This window comes from Rhinopithecus roxellana, chromosome 5 (assembly GCF_007565055.1).
Source record: "Rhinopithecus roxellana isolate Shanxi Qingling chromosome 5, ASM756505v1, whole genome shotgun sequence".
Taxonomy (NCBI): domain Eukaryota; kingdom Metazoa; phylum Chordata; class Mammalia; order Primates; family Cercopithecidae; genus Rhinopithecus; species Rhinopithecus roxellana.
Genome location: NC_044553.1, coordinates 144099344 through 144117857, shown reverse-complemented (window position 1 = coordinate 144117857; position 18514 = coordinate 144099344).

Here is an 18514-nt window from a genome sequence, read left to right as displayed (position 1 = left end):
TAGAAGGTCATACACCCATTAATCTCCACCATTTTGGCTCTTAGTGCACATGCTTTAGCCCATTCACCCAATTTCTGAGATCTTATTGGGGAACTGCTGATCATCAGTTTTACATATTTCTATGTATTGGGAGATTACCTTTCCCTGGTGCTGGCTGCAGCCAATTATTTTAGAGAGACAGTTAACAACTGCCTGATCATCACCTGAGGGTTAACTAATATTCCTGGTGGCGGCGGGGCAGGTCGGGGGGGCCTCTCCTGCCCTGCTCGTGTCCGCCTGACTACCTACTGTAACACAACCCTTTATGAGAAATAAAGTTCTCTTTTCCAAATGTATGAACTTCATCATTCTTCAGTTGACATCATTCTTCAGTTGACAATATATAAAGAGGTTTATTATACGGATTCAGCTCACATGATTATGGAGACAGAACGGTCCCAAGACCTGCAAGGTGATTCAGTAAGCTGGAGACCCAGGAGGGCCCACGGGAGTTCCACTCTGACTCTAAAACTCTGAGATTCACGAGAGCTCATGAAGTAATGTCTGTCCACAGGCTGGCAGACTCAAGACCCAGAAAGCACTGATATTTCGGTTGGGGTCCTAAGGCAGGAAACAAGCCAGAGACCCAGTTTGAAGCAGTTAGGCAGGAGGAATTCTCTCTTAATCAGGGGAGGGCCAGCCTTTTTAATCTATTCAATAGTTTGGCTATGGCCTATCTGCATTATAAAGGGCCACCTTATCAACCTATTAAAATATCCAAAACAGTCATACAGACACACCCAGAATGTTTGAACAAATATCTATGGACCCTATGTGTCCCAATCAACTTGATGCATAAAATAAACCATCACATTCTAATCTAGTTTTGAAGAAAATATTCCTTTAAAACTTTATATAACCAACATAGCATTAATCCATCCAAGTCTTATAGGTAACTCTGAACAGGAATTTATTGATGGCCCACCATACATTAGACTCTGTGTATTGAATCTGGTTGGCAGATAAAGACATAAAACAAGTGTAATATATACCTTACATGACATAATAGGGATTTTGGACTTTGTCTTATAAAACCTAAGAAGGTAAAGGTAACTTTTAAGTAGAAAAGTAATTTGATCAGACATGTTTCAAAATAATAGTTTTGACAGTAATCTTCGGGATGAAGGAGTTAATATTTATATTTGGGCTCTTCTAATCTCCCGGACAGGGCTCAGTACTCGTATTTCTTATCACTTTTATTTATTCTCATTCTGTAAGTAGTAGCATCCAAATGTTTTGGTGTTTACGCAACTAGGAGGGATTTTTTTTTTTTTTTTTTTTTTTTGACAGAATCTCACTAGTCGCCCAGGCTGGAATGCAGTGGCGTGATCTCGGCTCACTGCAAGCTCCGCCTCCCGGGTTCACGCCATTCTCCTGCCTCAGTCTCCTGAGTAGCTGGGACTACAGGTGCCCGCCACCACGCCCAGCTAATATTTTGTGTTTTTAGTAGAGACAGGGTTTTACTGTGTTAGCCAGGATGGTCTTGATCTCCTGATTTCGTGATCCACCCGCCTCGGCCTCCCAAAGTGCTGGGATTACAGGTCTGAGCCACCATACCCAACCTAGGAGGGATATTAAGAAGGTTTAACAATTAGTATGACAGAAGAATGAGCAATTAGAATAATTCCTGTAGTATTCTAACAGAGTCCTGGAAACCTCCATATTACTAAATATTACTCCCTTAATAGCATGATCATGAAATTGAAGCAAATTTACAAGAAAATGAAGTGCAAACACTCTCAATTACACCAGACAGGCCCTACTGTACAGATTACAATTACGAACTCTATAAAAATGTACTCAAACCAATAGCTGATATATAAAATACTTAGGAACAAAGACTCCCAAGGGTTTTGGACAAAAATAATCAAAGATCAAAAGGAAGTCTGCTCTTAAAAGTTCCAGCCACCCTCATGCAAATTCTATGAATTTTCTGCCTTTATAAGGGAGCACTCTAGAGTCATATATACTTTGGTTAGCATAAAGCTAGAGCATATTGGCCTGAGGTGTCAGAGAATAGAGAACCAGGCTGAGAGAGCAGCTGGAAATAAGGAGCGAACCCCTAGAAGCAAGAAAATCATAGAAAAGCTAGGCTCTTTAATCTGAAAATAATCTATGCCTAAATCTTTGACTAACAATCAAATTAAGCAAACACAGAGAAGACCACCAAGGGACAGGACAAAAAGGTTTCAACTGGAAGCCACTGACAGCACAGAAATAGGAGATGCTGTACACAGTAAGGAAAAACACATTTGCGCTATGAATCCAGGCAGGTTAATTGCCTAGTAGAACAAACTAAACAATAATTCTCAACACAGCAGAATTCAGAACATATTACAATATCTAGTTTTCAAACAAAAATTACCAGACATTAAAAAACAAAACAGGAAAACATAACTTTTAGGAAATAGAAAAGTTAAAATAATTTGAATTCCAGAGAGCCTAGATGTGGACTTCAGGAGATAATAATTTCAAAGAGGTTATTTAAGATATGAAGAAAAAATTAAAGGAAAATACAGTGCCAATATATTAACAAATAGGGAATCTCAACAGGCAAATGCCAAATATCAAAAACGGAAATTCGCTAACTAAAAAGTGAAATGGTGAAATTAAAAATGTATTAGATGAGCTCAAACACAGATTAGAAATGACAGAGAAAAATCTTAGAAAATGTTAAGGTAAACAAAGAGAAATAACCCAATTCAAAGAGTAGAAAGGGGAAGAAAACATTTTTTAAAAAAGATGAGAAGACTTCAAGATTCATAGGACAATATCAGACAGCCTGATCTATGGAAATTAAAAGGCTTAACAAACATGTTACTTGAGTTCCAGAAAGAGAGGAGAGAAACAGTAAGAAAAACTACTTGAAAATGTAAAGACAAAAAGCTGCCAAATCGGCCAGATGCAGTGGCTCACACCTGTAATCCTAGCACTTTGGGAGGCTGACGTGGGCAGATCACCTGAGGCTAGGAGTTCGAGACCAGACTGGCCAATATGCTGAAACCCCGTCTCTACTAAAAATCCAAAAATTAGCCAGGCGTTCTGGCGCATGCCTGTAATCCCAGCTATTTGGGAGGCTGAGGCAGGAAAATTGCTTGAAGCCGGGAAGCGGAGGTTGCCGTGAGCCAAGATTGCACCACTGCACTTCAGCCCGGTCGATAAGAGTGAAACTCTATCTCATTAAAAAAAAAAAAAAGTTGCCAAATCTTGTGGGATACTTAGTTAAAACTTGATTCAAGAATCTCAAAAATCTTCAAGCGCCATAAACAAAAAGAAAACTACTCCTAGGCATAGGATATTAAAACAGCTGAAAGACAAAGCTAAAAGGCAATCTTGAAAGTCTTGAAAGCAGTCAGATGTAAACATCACGTCACCTACAGGGTAACAATGGTTACAATAAATGCCTGATTTATTATCTTTATCATTAGAAACCAGGAAGGCAAGAGGAAACCAGAAAAACATATTCAGGTGCTGAAAGAAAAAAAATAAAAATAAAAACGTATAACAAAAAAATTCTATATCCAGCAAAACTATCCATTAAAAATCAAGACAAAATAATAACATTTCACATAAATCAGGCATAACAAAGGAGGTATTAAGGTTAAAGGCAAATGGCACTCAAATGTAATTCAGATCTCAAGGAAAAATGAAGAGGATCAAATTGGTATACCAACGACTATGTATGTACGCATTTATATATATGCATCTATGAGTAAATATATATTTGTTTTCTTCTGTATTAATTAATTTAAAAAGCATATGACCACTTAAAGTAAAAATCATAACCCCTAAATTGTTAAGTTTATTATATATAGATATAAACATGATATATGATAGATAGATACATAGAGAGAGAGATAGACAGATAATCTTACGTATATAAAAATAGCACTAAGGAGGATGGCTGGGGAGTAAATTAAAATAAACTGTTGCAATGTTTCTCTGTTTTACTTGGAACTGTTGATGCTCTACTACAAGCATTGTCTGAGGCTCCATACAACATCTATATTTGCAGCAAATACACATGCATTAATGGCAAGGTGGTGTAGAAACAAGAGCAGGCCCCATGAGAATCTGAGCCACCTGCTCATGCTGTTTGTGTTCCTCTTCCAGATTTCCCTAGGCTTGGTTTACTATAGCATTTCCATTTTTTTCTTGGTTTTGGTGGTTAGTGACACAATTAGGTTAGTCACATAACCTCTAGATATTCTATGATGAGTTGTCAATGTCTACATGGGCCTAATAGCAAGTCAAACATTGCTTTCAAAATGGGAAATATTTGTTGGCAATGAAGAGCACTGCCCTTCTCCAAAACCATAGGCATCTACACTGTTGTTTCTCCTGTGAGCATTTGCCAGAGGCTCTATATAGCATCTCTATCTGCACAGACATTTCCTTTATCAGGGATTCTGCTGAGTTACAAGCACCAAGTGGCAGAGAGGCTTATATCAATGTCTGCATTTGTTACAGAGCCATGTTCTGAACTCCTTTCAAAACTGGTAGTCTTGAAGGTTAGGCAACATATGGGTCAAACCAACACAAATTTGTTTCTTTCTTTGTGGCGTAAGATACAGATACACTTGTTTCTGTAAGTGAGGTAATGTACTGACATGTCCTAGACTCCTAGTCCTTAGAAAATGTATCAGTGAAACAACAGGCCTCTGAAATTTCTCAGTTTACTGTTTACCCTCTTGCAATCACGAAATTTAATAAGTCACCTAGAGTGCTTGCTAATTCTTGCCAACCAAGTCCAATGACCTTCATATCATGAATATAGTGAACCACATCTGTGTGCTATGAATATTATCAAATTTCCTCCAGATTATATAATGAGAAGTAGAAAAACTCACGTAATCCAAAGGCAAGAGAATGGAGGTACACTGCTATTCTTGCCAGGTGAGAACAATTTCTGGTTATCGTTGATACTAGGGATGTAGAGAAAAGCATTTTCTAGGTAAATATTAGTAACTATATACTAGGTGCAAAAGTCCTAATTTTTTTTTCAGTAAAGATACCACATTTGAATTTTACAGCTGTGAATTAAAGCATGATCTGGTTTTTTCTAAAATAATCTAAATCATTTTCTGTGAACCAAGTTTTGTGCTGACTAAAATGTGTAAGTTAAATAGGAATGTAGTAATCAAGAAGACTTTTGCTTCTATCAAGACTGGTGAAAATAATAATTTGCCATTCTTCTGGAGATGCCATATATCTTTTGGTTTATGATCTTGGGGTGGGGTATTTTTAGAGGCTTCTTACCTTTAAAGGCCATAGTTTAGGTAACATTTGGGCAGGTATTTTCAATCACTTAGTATATCTATTCTTATTATATAGTCAGGACCTGGAAAACAAACAAAACAAAACAGTGGGTGGCTTCTCAGTCCCATGGAGAGACTATGAGAAAGAACTTTGTTGAGATGGGTAGATAGATGGAACAACATATTTATATTATAGAGATGTAACTTAATATCAGGAAAAGCATAAATTCAAAAGACAAAAAGATACAGGAAAAGGATACATAGATATTTTGGTGGTTGGTTTTCCAGTAGATTATGTCTTTCTTGGTCAGCACTACTTTGAAAAAAAGCCCAGCTTTCCTAGATGAACAATGACTTAAAAAAAAAAAAAAAAAAAGACTGCTTCGTACCACTGGGAACATATATGACAATATTTCAGGATCAAAGAAATTCCTATCTTTACTCTGAAACATTTCACTCCAAATCAGTCTGTAGAAATCTGTGATTCTGTTCCTATTATGATAATATTCGGCTCAACAGACCTTTCTCATGTTAAAATAATAGGCTGCTTGGGAAGAGAATGATTACCCACTCCTTGTAGAAAAAATAATAATCATACTTTTCTTGAGAGAATACTTTTACTGAGTAGGAGGAAAAAAGCAGAAGCAAAGAAGGAATATATTTCTAATATTGGGGGACCAATAAGTAAGGAAAGAATGAAGACATAAATGATAAAATTCACAATCTATGGCAAATTGTAAAAAGCACTGGCCAAAACTATTTTGAAACTCCACCCATCAAAACATGAAGCCCATTCAAACCCTTGGGTCTGGGCCTAGTCATTGACTTACTTTAAAATAGGAGCAAATGTGTTAGAAGCAAAGGCTTGTAAATTTGCAGCTTGCTCTAGTTTCTGGGAACCTTCCTACCTCCATGAGAATGAACCTGGGCTAGACCGCTAAATTCTGAAAGATACATGGCCCTGCCTCAGAAAATACCAAGCCAACTGCCAGACAGGTGAACAAGACCTAGACCAACTACTGCCAGCAACCAGGCATGTTTATCAGGCAGTTCTAAGTCATCCAACTTCAGGTAGCTTGGCCCAGACCAGAAGAAACACCTAGTCAATCCAAAACCCCATGAAAAGGCTGGCCTAGCCTTCCAGCCTACACCTTTCTCCCATGCTGGATGCTTCCTGCCCTTGAACACCAGACTCCAAGTTCCTCAGTTTGGCTCTCTTTGATCCTCTGCTTGCAAACGGCCTATTGTGGAGTCATGTGATCGTGACAGCACCCAGTCTTAGCCAGAGGAGTCTTATGCCTGTCAAAAAGAAAACATTGGGGAAAGTGACTCACGGTCATCATGGCGGACGGGAGGCAAGACTACATTGTAACTCTGACTCGGATGGACAGAGCAATGAGTGCAGGCTCACATGGTGAATTTCTGCTCCGGAACGACTGCAGCAATAAATCAGGAAACCTGAGAGGACCCACAGACCCCCTGAAGGAAGCAGACTGCTCCTGCGGGACCCGCGAGACACTTCAAATACTGTGCTGATATCCACGGCTGAGAGATCCACAGGTGGTTCACATCACAGGGCTCTGCGCAGACAAGGCCCAGTACCAGCCAGGAGTCTGGGAGACTTGCTGGGTGGCCAGATCCAGAAGAGAGATAACAACCACTACAGCTCAGCTCTCAGGAAACTACATCCAAAACCCCATGAAAAACAATGAATGTTTTAAATTTTAGGTCTTGGAGTGATTTGCTATACACCAAAAGCTAATTGATAAATGAAAGTCACATTTTTATTAGCAATTTGTAAAATGTTTCTCCTTGATAAAAAGAAGTAGTCATTTGTCATGCTTAAATATTAGGAGGGACAAAAATACTTGGAGGATGAGAAGATTTACTGAAGAAGCCACACCTCTGACTCCTACCCTTATTTTACTAGAGGTTTCTCACTCTTCCCAAGGGATTCCAATTTGGTATTAGATCTGTTGTTGGCAGAGTCAATCATACTTGTTATGAATGAAAAGTCTCCTTGCCAGAGATACATCAGGGTCATTTGTCGACTTTTACTACAGGACCTTCATTCTTGTTTAAATGTCAAATGTTTTAGGTTGAGGTCATATTTTAAACTGTTTTCTGTCACTTTTGCTTTTCACAAGAAGGAATTTCAGGTTCATTCTCAAGAAGAGATTTTTATGGAGAAAACATGAGACAGATGAATGCATGAAGGTAGGGAGTGGCAGTCATACTGATGAGAAATAAGAAATGGTGTTGGGGAAGGGAGAGAACTCTAAAATAAAATCCAAGCCTTAATTTTGCTAACAGTCGACTCTGATCATATGTTCATGTCACAACATACTGTTAACATCTTCTATAATTGAGTCATTTATAAAACTTTTATGATATCCAATATTTATCTATCTGTATCTCCAGTCTAAGACAAAACCACCTCAGAATAATTTTTCCAGGACCTGAATATAATGATCCTAGATTTGAATTCTATGTACTAAACACTAAATGCAAAATGTTCAAGTATGCACTCAGCTGACAGAAAAAAAAATGGACTTCTCATAGCTAACTGAGGTGCATGAAGATAGAAGCAGGCAGCCATGGCTGGGTGAGGGAGTGGTCACATACCCTGTGTTCTCATAAAGATGTTGCAAAAGTATCACAGGACCTCCCTTTCTACAATCAACCAAATCAGTTTCTGGTGTCAGTGGGTGGTAAATCCCTGCCCGCAATGGCCCTTTGAAAGAAACATCTGACGGAGACTTCTGGTTATAGGCTTGGAAACCAATCAGTGAGAACTCACCTGCCCCGGCCAACAGGGCCCAGCTGCATTCATCAGAACTAAGCAAGTCTGAATCCTTCATTTGCAAAAACAGACGTGATTGGGAAACTGGGCAAAAACTTTTGCTATAAAACCCAAACTCTTTGTTCTCTGTAATTCACCTTCGTTTTACACTAGACACTGCATCTACTCAGTTTGCAAACTGTTTCACAGGAATAAAGTCTTTAATCCTAATTCCTTTTCAGAGAATTTTTATTCACAAAATAAGCATTATATATATTTTATAATACTTGTGTATATATTTTATACATACATAAAATATATATTATACCTATATTTTATACTTCAGTGCATGCTGTGGGATTACAGCTTTCTCCCCTCCTTTGCTCTCCTCCACACTTTTTTTTTTTTTTTTTTTTGGGAGACAGTTTTACTGTTGTTGCACAGGCTGGAGTGCAACGGCACGATCTCAGCTCACTACAACCTCCGCCCTCCCGGGTTCAAGTGATTCTCCTGCCTCAGCCTCCCAAGTAGCTGGGATTACAGGTGCCTGCCACCATGCCCAGCTAATTTTCTGTATTTTTAGTAGAGACAAGGTTTTACTATGTTAGCCAGGCTGGTCTCAAACTCCTGACCTTAGGTGATCCACCCACCTTGGCCTCCCAAAGTACTGGGATTACAGGCATGAGCCCACACTTTCATAATTATTAAAATCATGCTTTCAGCAGTAAAAAAATAAAAATAAAAATAAAAATGCGATATTAATGTGTTGCACCTTTAACTGATAACATAGGAATAAAAGACAATTATCATCTTTGAATGGTGTTATTTCATTATAGCGGTGAGTTCCATATGAGAATGACAGAGCCCTTTTCAAGGTTATATGAAAAATAGCTACTCAAACAATGCATCATTTACAAAACACATTTAAGCTTGCCCTGTGTCTTGTCACAATTCAGGAAAACGAAGTACTTTTTGAAATTTAAAAGCAACACTCCTGAAGCAGGTAAAACAAGGTGATTTAGGTTTTTCCAGGGACACAGCACCTTGTATCCCAAAGAGCTTTATGACATAATAATTTGCATTTCCATAGTACTTTTCTTGTGAGATATTTTAAAGCCTATTGCATTAACATGAATTCGACTATGATGCATTCCCTTGAAGTAGGGATTTATTCTTCATATCCCTGTTTTACAGGCAAGCACAATAGGTGCCTTGCTGAAGGATACACTGCAACCCATAAGTCAGTTGGGAAATTGATCCTAGAAATTCTAATTTTCTATCCCTTGTTCCGGTACCTTGACAAAACTATTTTCCAAATAGAGAAACATATTACTCTGCAGCTAAATAGCAAATTAAAGACATGCTGTCTCATGTAATCTTATAAATATGCTTTAAAAGCCACCAGTACCCCCTGAATGGCTTACCATCTGCTTCTCTTTTTTTTTTTTTTTTTTTTTTTTTTTTTGAGACGGAGTCTTGCTCTGTCGCCCAGGTTGGAGTGCAGTGGCCGGATCTCAGCTCACTGCAAGCTCCGCCTCCCGGGTTCACGCCATTCTCCTGCCTCAGCCTCCCAAGTAGCTGGGACTACAGGCGCCGCCACCTCGCCCGGCTAGTTTTTGTATTTTTTAGTAGAGACAGGGTTTCACCGTGTTCACCAGGATGGTCTCAAACTCCTGACCTCGTGATCCGCCCGTCTCGGCCTCCCAAAGTGCTGGGATTACAGGCTTGAGCCACCGCGCCCGGCCTCCATCTGCTTCTCATGGTGGCAAAAAGGAAGTGGGGCTGAGTGTGGAAGAGAGGCTGAATTTCATTCAGAAGGCAGATGTAGACTTGTGTACAGTCTGCAACACCTGAAGTAGAGTTTTCAGACTATCTTTGCAATGGGGAAACTAATATCACATGAATTCCAGGTGAAGAGAACCATAAATGGCAAAAAGAGAAAAAAGTGTCAATATTCCTAAGCAACATATGGTCAACAGATTTGTTATCAAGTGCTTACAACCTGTGATAGCCGACATCCAAGATGGCCCCCAATAAGATTTGCTTCCTGCCATCTATGCACCTGTGGTAGCTAGTCTATTCCATATAGAATTAGGACTAAATCATAAAAGGTATAGCAGCTTCCGCCTTGGTCTCTTGAATTATTCTCTGGGAAGTCAGCCAACATGCCACAGAAACACTCAAGGAGCTCTCTGGACAGGTTGCATGAAGAGGAACTGAAACTTCCTGCTAACATCCAGCACCAAGTTCCAGCTTTCCAGCGATGTGAGTGAGAATTATCTTGAAAGTGGATGCTGCAGCTTTAGCCAAGACTTCAGATAACTGCAACTCCAGTCAACTACACCCTCACAAGATACGCCAAGCCAGAACTTCACAACCAAGCGGTTCCCAAAATCCCGAGCCACAGAAACTGTGACAAAAATTGATTATTATTGACTTAGCCACTAAGTTTTGGAGGGATTTGTTATATTGCAGGAGGAAATTAAAATATAATCAAACAATTGTTAGGTCTAAGGAAAGTACGTAAGCAGTTAAATTAGTCAGATCAATTCAATTCAACAACTACTTAATTGATATCTGCTTTCCATTAGGCATCATTGAAGAGACACTATTAGTAAGTAATAACCACACCCAAGAACAACAGTAGCTTTATTGCCTTAAAAAGGAAATTAAAGCAAATACTCTTTCAACAATTATGCAACCTTCAAAGGTGAAAAGATCTACATTATGAAATCGTAAACAATCTCTTACTTAACATTTCGCAATGACATTCTACAGCATTTTTGTGTTACAACTAAGTAGTATGCCATATCTGGCCTCTAACTCAACCTCGCTTGCTACCTTTCCAAACACTCAGGCCTTTGGTCTTTTGAGAATGCCAAGCTCTTGATGGCCTGGAGTTTTAGCAGATATTTTCCTTCAGCCTTGTCTATGTCCACCCCCACCCCTAACCTTGATCATGTCCTTGACATGATTAACTACTCAGTTGTCAGCTTAAATGTCACTTTAAGAGTGTTTCTGGACTGAGCATGGTGGCTCATGTGTGTATTCACAGCACTCTGGGATGCCAAGGCAGGAGGATCACTTAAGCCCAGGAGTACAAGACCAGCCTGGGAAATGTAGCATGACCTTCTCTGTATTTTTCTAAGTGTTTTGGGGGTACTTTTTATAAACCTCTTCCCTTCTCACTGCATCACCACACATACACATTTTTATCATCACAGGACCTCTATTTGTGTCCCTCAAATAATTAATACAGTTTATAAAACAGGATCAGTGACTGTTTTCATCACCCACTGATTTTACACATACGTTGGTTAGCACCATGCCTTCATATATTAGGCACTTAATAAACATTTGTTAAATTAATACTTTAAGAATTTAAAGTGTAAATAAACAACTACAACAATGAAGGCCATGTTATATCACTTCAGGAAAGACTTCCTAAGAAAAGTGGCATTTAAGTGAGCCTTGTTGATTAAGCATCGGAAGGCTAATATTTGTGGTAGAAAATTCTTCCAAGGAAATCACCATACATGTGAGTCAGGGTAGAGAAAATGTAGGATTTTTCGGTCTATTGTGCTTGGTTTCTGTAGCCAGTCTTCATCCTTCTCAGGACGAACACTAGAAGGTATGTAACTATATATCCCAGCATTGCCTGGTCGAACTTGTATAGATGAGAGACGATACCACCACAGCTCAATACCAGCATTATGTGTTGAATCATTGCTATGATTAAAAATGAAATGAAGCAGTAATATTCTATTAGTGGTGATTCTGAGGTGAAGGTGTAGGGGTTGTGTGGAAGGTTTAATAGCATCATCTGCAGTATTTTTGTTCGCATGCTCCCTTTCCCATTCTGATATGTTGTCAATATTTGAGACAATTATACAAAGGCTGCAAAATTGAACACTGATGAGAACCTCTGGATACAGGCTGCTCTAAGCAGAACACCCAAGATTGGGATATAAATATGAAATAATGTCCAATTAAAGAACAGCCTACAATAGAAATATATATTATAAAAAATTGAACTCTCAGCTGCTTTAGGAAGACAGATATAATCACAGAAACTAAGAGTTTAAGTTACGAGAGTTTTTCACTTTGACTTCAATCCAAAATATGGCGTTTTTTGCAAAATATCAGAGAAAGCTCTAGCAGCTCTCCGTGCTTGCAAAGTGTCAAGCTTAATTAAATACACACACACACACACACACACACACACACCTACACACACATACACATAATGAAACTACCAACCAAAAAGTACTAGAGAATGACACACATAGTTGGCAGCTTAAGAGGAGAATCTGATCAGTGAAGTTGTCCATATATCGTGTGGCTAAACCTACCATTTGAAATGCAAAAGATAATTTGGAGGATCTTCAGCCTGGGTTAAGAAACTGTAAACCAATCATTATCCAAGTAGAACTACTACTTTCTCCACAAATTCATACTCTGTGTTAAGCCCTGAGGTTACAAAGATGAATAGAACATAGACTTTGCTTTCAAGTTTCTCCCTGGCTGGGAGATAAAACAATCTAGACTTAGCAACAACTCAGATTATTATGGTTTTTCTTTTCTCGTATGAAATGAAGAAGCATTATCAACACCAAATTTTCCTGATTTAACACATACTATTGGCTGTACCATCCTTGGAAGAGAGTGCTGCCTTATTTTCTCATCACCTGGAACCTAGACAGATCTTTGTAACTGCCTTGGTCGAAAGACTGTGGCAAAAATCACCCTGATTGATTTCTGAGACAAGGTCATAAGAGGCAACAGCCATACCACCTGGCTCTCTCTTTCTCAGGATATACCTATGTGTTACACTTTATTTTACCTTTTTTTAGCAAACTTCCACAGAACTAATTTATAATAATGTTAATATCTTCCTTTTAACTTGTCAATATCCAACTTGAGTTTTTAATGTGCCAGTATCCTACTACCATACTGTCACTAATTTTCCTAACAAATTTTAAGTGACAACTCAAAGAAGGCCAAAACCTTAATTTTTTATTTTTTCATCCCTGGATTTTGTAACGAAATGCAAAACATATTATATGTGTTTATGTCCTTGTGGTCTTTCTAGTCTCTTTGGATTTTTGTTGCTGTTCTTATTTTCATTGCTCTCTGGAGGACACTCTCCTGTCTCTTCAGTGTCCTCAGATCAGACTTGCTAAAAATGTCCTCACCTCTTGGCCTTTATTTACCCTTCTTCTAGCCTAGGAGTATCTTATCAATTTCTCAGTCTACAATCCAAACTTGAAGATCAAAGTCCTTCTCCAATCTGAAATTTCTCAGAATGCTTCATGGCGATCTCTTTCCTCTGAATTTATAGACTCTATTCTCTCTATGATGTTATAAAATAAAAATCATACAATGTCCTTTTCTAGCTCTTTTATAAACTTATATTGTTATGCAACATTTGTTAACGTTCGCTGTAACTTGATGTTGCTTCTCCTTACTGAGTTGCAATCTCTTAGAGTTTAGTGATCAGAAAATTCAACTTGCTGTGTACTTAATAAAGATTAATTATTATTCATATCACAGATTGTGTTTTCCAAAGACTACAACAAGAGTATGTATCTTATCCCACGTGCACTTCCTGCAACATGTCCATGCTCTTCCCAGCAGAAATGGTGTCTATGTTTCCTCTCCTTGACCTTGGATAAATCTTTATAAATTTTTCCACCAACAGACTGTGGTTGAAACAATACTGACTGATCCTAGACTTGGTTACAAGAGCAACACATTTCCAACTTGCTTTTCTCTCTCTTTCTCAGGCCATGTGTCTTTGAAGCAATAAGTTATAGTGAAGCCACCATGCTGAGGAACCTCAAGAATAGACCATACAGAAAAAGACAAAGATGCCCAAGGATCTGTAGCTCTTATAGGCCCCCAGTTGTTTGAGTCTTCCTGGCCTAGTTAAAATACAGGGTAGCACAGAAGTCATAGAGGTGATTCGAAGTCAGCCATGGTTTGACTAGGGTTGGAATCTATTCAAAACAATGAAGAGACCCTAAGCAAGCACTGCCCAGCTGAGCCCATTCAAATCCCCAAATTGCAGAGGATGATAACAATAAGCAATTGCTATCATTTTATACTATTGTATTTGAGGTGAATTTTATATTGATAGATGACTAAGTTTGACAAATTTTTACTTTAATGTGTGACTATAAGGTTTCACACCAATGCAATTCACATAACAGTTTCAACACTTTTCAAACTATATAGGTGTTTTGTTTTTTTATTAAACTTGTCTTAATATTCTTTAGTTTTTTTAACCTAAATTGTCCTAACGTATTCATTACTATCAAGAGTCCTCACTCATTTATGTTCCCCTCCACGAGACTATAAGCTTGATAAGGACAGGATTTTGCCAGTTTTATTTATGGCTGCATTCCCAGTAGACAGAATAACATCTATTGTGCCCTTGGCTTAGAAGTCAGTCATAGGACAACAGGATATAATTCTAGTTTCTGTTGGAAGTAAGCGGAAAATTTAAGCATTGTATTATGGATGATTGACACGTACAAAGATTCCTCTGGCTTTTATTCTTGGTGATTGAACTGTGGAAGAATAAATGAGGATACCTTCATTTTGTATAAATGCCCACATTCTTAAATCCATGTAGCAGACACAGTACACTAATTTATCTTTAGCTTTTCACCCTTGGGTCATATTGCAAGTTCCTTTAATTTTTCTTCCCATTATAAATCTGAGGTATTATTAAGTACTTCTGATTAACAATATACCCTTTCATTACATGGTGGTTCTGAGTGTCACCTGTTCTCAAGCTCTGGGAGGCTCCTTTCTCTTATTTCAATCTTTTTTCACCTATTCTAGGTTTTACAGGCCACTTAATTTTTTTTTTTCCCTGACCTCACTTGGGCTTTCAAAGGCTATTGAATTAATATCATCCAAATTTAATGCGCTGTTTGCTCCTTTTTGATCATTAACGAAGAAGTAAAACAAGACCATCTACCTAGCCTTTTGTCATCTTCCTTGATTTGCCACCCTGAGTCAGCCATCATACCAGTTAATAGAGCTCATTTGAAGTCCAATTTGGAAAGATGCCCTTTAAAAATAACTAATTTCTGCCTTGTTATTCCCAATGCATGTATTCTGTGTGCACCAGTGGAAAGCCAAAAGCTCAGAATGGTTTTCTGAGAACTAAGACAGAAACTCAGAAAGATATAAAATAGAATAAAATATTGCTGCATCTGCCACCTAATGGCATTATTTTCTATGAAATAAAAAAAAAATGATCTGACTGGAGTCAGGCAATTCTCTTTTTGACACATGGCTTCTTGAAGAAAAAAAAAACAAAGATAAAAAATAATCTTGCTAGGCAGCTTTGATATGGATAAAGTCAATTTATTGGAAAGATTGAGGTAGTATGGATTTAACTCTTTGTATCCTTGTTTGTATTCTTGGCTTCAGTTCCATAGGAAAGGTGTTGTATGCATACCCTTCACAGATGGAGATCTAGTTTTATAGTTCTTTTGTTAAACTTACCCATCCAGCACAAATCAGAGCTTCCTTGTTTCATTTTGAATGAATTTCTTGCTGCAAATAATATTGCAACCCATTTAGAACATAGAGATACTTTTAATGTAGTGGCTCTCACCCTCAAGACATTTTGGATTATATAAAGAACATGACCAGATTCTGAAAGCGAAATGGCATTTAACAAGGGATTAACAACATTCTCTTCATCATATAATTATATTCAAAGCTTTGCTTTGCTAGTCTTCAGTACAATCATGATTGACAACCATCTACCACCAGAGGCTCCGAATAATCCTGATATGTCCTTCAGCAATTTGTCATTAACCCAAACAGGCAGAATATAGCGTGTTCACAGTCCCACACACCAAAGAGTTAACAATATTTTCCTTATTACTCACTTCATTTTATAATTTTAAGTCTTCAAAATGTAAGAGATAAGAATACGTATATCAAATTTTAGTAAGATAGAACATTTTGTTAAACTAAGTAAGAACAGTGAGTTTGAGAGTCAAGTACCTCACTGACACTTAATAAAGTATTTGACATCTCATTTCCTCATCCTCCCATCTCTATAATCTAGGCCAATTTCCATTCAAATGAGTCTTAAATCAATAATCAGAAACTGACCCAGAGAGAATAAATAAAGCCATTAGAGTGAATGAGTCAAATCAAAAACCTGCCCTCTCAGTTGTATCAGACCTCCTTTCCTCTGAGCCTAGCCCTCCCAAGGCATATCTATTGTGAGTTGTAGTTCTGTTACACCCCTCCTTATGAAGAGCATACATTCTCATTAATCCCAATGCTTGGCAAAAGGGAGATGTCATTATTTTCCCAAACTACTCACTCCCACATAGTCCCATGTCCAGAGCCATACTGGCAAAGCAATTACCCAGATTTTCTTGTATATGTTCCCCTGGCTAATCTGTCTCCTGGCCTCATACATCCCCCACATACAGGCATGCAGAGATCCCAGTGCCTAATGCATAGTTCTGCCCCATGTAGGCTCAATACCGGAGCCCAGACCTGACTGCCTGCCCTAAGTGAAACCTTCCACAGCCCATGCCTACCACTTACAGTCTTATCTCTTCAAAAAGGAATACTGAGATCCCCAAGATGAGACACTCATCTTACCCCTTCACATTATTTTCAACATTTAAATTCATTTATTGATAGATACCAATTGAACACTGTTATGGGCTGAGTTGTGTCTCTTCAAAATTTGTATGTTGAAATTGTAAACGCTTCATCTCAGAAATTGACTATATTTGGAGACAGTGTCTTTAAAGAGGTAAGTAAATTAAAATGAGGTATACTAGAGTATATCTTAATATACTATGATTGGTATCATTATAAGAAGAGGGAATTAGAATATAGGCATACACAGAAAAAAGACCATGTGAAGACAGAGAGAAAGTGGCCTTCCACAAGTCAAAAATGGAGGCCTCAGAGGAAACCAAACCTACTGAAACCTTGATCTCAGACTCCTAGCCTCCAAAACAGTGAGAAAATAAATGTCTGTGGTTTAAGACACTTCGACTGTGACACTTACAGCAGATCTAGAAAACTAAGACAAGTATATATTATATGTAAGCCACTTTGAAAGTCACTAGGATATATCATGGAACAAAATAGATACAGTCTCTTTCTGCATGGAACTCAAGATCACCAGGTAGAAGAAACATTTAAACATTACTGGGTGTTAGGTCTCCTTTGTGTACTCTGCTATAACATCATATATGTGTTTCTAAAGTATTTTACATGTGCAGAATCGTGCACTAAAAATAACAGGACTCATGGAGGAAATGGGGTTGGATGCAGACCTCTCAAAACAAGTGAGACTTTGTCATGGGAGCACTTACAAAAATAACAACTAAGTTGCACAATTAAATCTCCACTAGCATTTACACCCAATATCACAGCCAGTCTCTCTTTTGCAGCCTAAAGCCTTACAGTCATGCTTCCTGCTTTAAGATGTAAGGCATTGAAGAGGCTTGCCTCTTATAGTGACTAGCTTGAACATATTTGAAAATCTAATCCAGGACATACATCTCTTCCAATTTTTTGTTAAGATGATGATAATCTTTCCAATTGCCTCTTCTGCATTCCCAGATGAATTAACAGATGAATAATTTCCCAGATTAGTAGTGTAGATCGTTCAATGTTTCCTGAAGCCACTATATCAGTCACTACTTACGCTAAAGATTGCCAAATTTTTGTCTTTTTTTTCCCTTAAGGCTTTAACATTTGCGTAGACTTTCTCTTTAACCTAATCACTTTGAAACATTAATCTTCTGGAGAAAAATCCACATAAACTAACCGGTTTTCCAGTCTCCAAGTGACATTGACATCATTCTCCTATTTGCAAATTGATTATGAGCTAATTAGCATCAAGCACTCCTTGAGGCAGAACACACTGTCTGCTATACCCATACAAAGAAGGGTTAGAAGGTTGTATGGCCTATAACAGAGGACCCATATTTTACACTCATGGAAGGACTCAAATATAAATTTAAACATTTATAGCCACAAGAGATATGTGAATAGGGCTGAAAGAATATATTTATTCAATTTAAACTTGTATCTACATATTAAACTATAATACCTATAGTATCCTATGACTATTTTAGAAATTCTCTTAATATTTATAAGCAACAAAATCATATTTCACTGTATTTTCTTTTTGTTTTTTATTGAGACAGAGTCTCCCTCTGTCGCCCAGGCTGAAGTGCAGTGGCCGGATCTCAGCTCACTGCAAGTTCCGCCTCCCAGGTTTACGCCATTCTCCTGCCTCAGCCTCCTGAGTAGCTGGGACTACAGGCAACCGCCACCTCGCCCGGCTAGTTTTTTGTATTTTTTTTTTAGTAGAGACGGGATTTCACCGTGTTAGCCAGGATGGTCTCGATCTCCTGACCTCGTGATC